We start from the raw sequence: 3,022 nt of genomic DNA on the forward strand, positions 1-3,022 counted from the left end.
GTGAAATAGCCACATGGCAGCTGAAAACCATATAACCTAGCTTGTGCATTCTTTTCCAAAATCAGGACTTATTAATAATGCCGCGGGATGCGGAAACAATTGTTAAAAATCGGGACTGTCCCGCCAAAAGCAGGACGTCTGATTACGAGTGAAAAGAAAATGTTTTGAAAATGATGATGGCAACATATGTACAAATGTTCTTGACATAATATATCTATGCATTATGACAAGAGCTGTAAGAGTCCCCAATATAATGATTTAAAAAAAAGATTATGAGTGTAAACACACCACAGTCCTATTCTGCCCACTTACCAACTGTTCTCATTAATTTCACATAGTTGGATACTGATAAAATAGAAAAAAAATTTATGAAACACAATGGCAAATTCCTTTTTAAAAATCCACATATAACCAGTTTTAGAAACACATATAGTAAAATCAGAATGGTACAAAAAAGATCAGCACAGACCCTGCCCAAAGATTACACTCAAATTGGTGAAGATTTTCGCATTTTTTGCTTCAGTAAAATATCAAAAGCTTCATTAAAAATCCATACTTAAAAGTCAGTTGAGACTACTACACTAAGATAATTTTAAATTGTCAAGTAAAATCAACCCACTTTAACCTAAGTAATAGCTTGGCTCAAATAAACAAAAAAAAAGGAAATCATTTGTATGTACTAGGCTTCTTTAAAAAATCACTTATATAAGGTCAAATGGTCAATAATTATTGTTTAGAAAAGATGAGAAGACATGGGGAAATGGAAAGTAGATTAATGAAAATGGGACAACCTGAACAGAAATGAATGCTATTGCATTGTGAAGAATGTAACTAATGTCAATTGACAACTTGTGTAGACATTATGGAAAGAGAATCTAAACTGCATCTAAGCCTTCACTGAAAATGCAATGAAATATCCTTTAAAAAATAAAATAGGTAAATAAATTTTTATTTCTAATTTTTATTACATTTCAGGTAATCAATTTCGTATGGGCAAAAGTATAAACAGTTCTCCAAAGAGGATGTGTGTAGCTAATAATCACATGAAAAGATGTTCACATCATGAATTTTGAAAATGCAAGTCAAATCACAGTAAGATACTATTTCATCCCAATTTGGATGATTATATAGGAACCCTGGTTGTACTGAGGGTTGACCGTTAGCCAGCTCTTGAATATTTCATGTCAAATTGGCATATGAGGCCTAATAATTGCCAATGATGTGACCTAACAGAAGATTAGGTTGGTGTGAAATCCTTTTGTCCAGATGCAAATGAAAGGAAGTTTCCTTGGGGGTTAGCCTACTTCCTATAAAATGGGAATGCTTGCTTTTTATTGCTGAGTCTGGATTCTGTTATCTGATATGTCAAATGCTGGTTCTGTGGACTTGAGCCAATGACCTATCATATGCTTGCTGATCCTATTTAGTGGCCTGACATTTGACCTGTCAAACTTGGATTAATTCACGTATCCAGTAACAAATCTATTCTGTGATCTTCTTGCCTATTTTGGTTTCATCAGATACTAAAGCTACAGGAGACAGGTGAAATGTCAAGTCTAACATGTGACCCATGGACTTGGAACCAAACTGGACTCTCCACTTTTACAATTACATTAGTTCTATTTTCACATACACTTCTCTGTGTTCCTGTGTGTGCTCATGCACATATGTCACTGATTTTCCTTCTCTCCAGAAGTCAGCCTAACATAGCTGCTAACCTCAAGGTGGACAGTTCAAACCAAGTAACCATTTTACAGGGGTAAAATTAGGTGCTCTACTACTATGAAGATGTATTGTCTCAGAAAACCTACATACCGGGTCACTATGAGTCTGAATCAACTCAACAACATTGTTTTGAAATTGATTATAGGAGCCCTAGTTACCCAGTGTGGTATTTATATAATCATTTGTGAATTTGAGGATAAGAATGAAGGGGTGGAATCTAGTCGGTCAATTGGGTCATAGCCAATGAAGCCTCTCTGTGGGCATAGCCTTCTCCTGAGAATTTTGGGAAATCTGGTATCTCCTCCTTGGAGTCCCTGGGAAACATTGCTGCTGACAAGACACATGGAACTACACTAGTTTCCTGAGCTGAAGAAGCCACATGAATCTACTCTGATGCAATCAGACCTCTAAAGCCAGAGAAACCCTGTAGAGACCCCTGCCAGGGCTGAGATTTTAAACCTCATTGGATCCAAAGACTTTCTACCCACTACACTTGTTGTCATTGCATGTGTTTCTTGAGTCTAAAGAGGACTGTATAGATTATTATCAGACATATGGGCTAATATCAGACTTATGGGCTTGGGCTGGACTATTTTGGGATGCATTTTTAATGTACAATTACCCTTTATATAAAACTCTCTCTTATATACATATGAGTTTCAATGGATTTGTTTCTCTAGTCTACTCAGACTAATACACCCAGTGATTAAATGCTTGACTGCAAATCAAAAGGTTAGTATTCAAACCCATTAGCCATTTTACCAGAAAATTATGTGAAAGTCTATTTTGTAAAAATTTGGGATATCCTCTGGGGAAGTTCTATCCTGTCTAACAGGATTATTTAGAGCCAGAATTAACTCAAAGTTTTGAGGATAACTTTTATCAGAGAAATATAAAATATTGGCACATCTTTGGAGAAACTGAGAAAAAAATTGCCATTGCTGCTGTGGATGCAAAATGGTATAGCCACTGGAAAAACAGTTTCTCAAAAGGTTAATTATAGAATTATCTTATGAGTCATCAATTTCACTACCAGGTATATTTCAAAAGTCTTGAAAGCAGGCATTCAAAGAGATACTTGTACACCAATGTCATTGCAACATTATTCGTAATAGCCAAAGGGTGGAATTTATCCAAATGTGGATAAGTAAATGTGGTAGCGTTATAAAATAAGATATATTTCAGCCATAAAAAGAAATGAAGTTCTGATATATGCTACCACTTGAATAAACATTGAGAACAGTATGCTGACTGAAATAACTTGTAAGGAAATCATATGATCCCACTTATCCGAAGT

The 3,022-nt window shown here is 35.3% G+C and overlaps 1 pseudogene; it reads left to right on the forward strand.

Moving 5' to 3' along the window:
* Positions 1-414: 414 nt before the first annotated feature.
* Positions 415-515, forward strand: LOC142435839 (U6 spliceosomal RNA; annotated as a pseudogene).
* The last annotated feature ends 2,507 nt before the right edge of the window (positions 516-3,022 follow it).

This window comes from Tenrec ecaudatus (genome assembly GCF_050624435.1).
Source record: "Tenrec ecaudatus isolate mTenEca1 chromosome 2 unlocalized genomic scaffold, mTenEca1.hap1 SUPER_2_unloc_11, whole genome shotgun sequence".
NCBI classification, from domain to species: domain Eukaryota; kingdom Metazoa; phylum Chordata; class Mammalia; order Afrosoricida; family Tenrecidae; genus Tenrec; species Tenrec ecaudatus.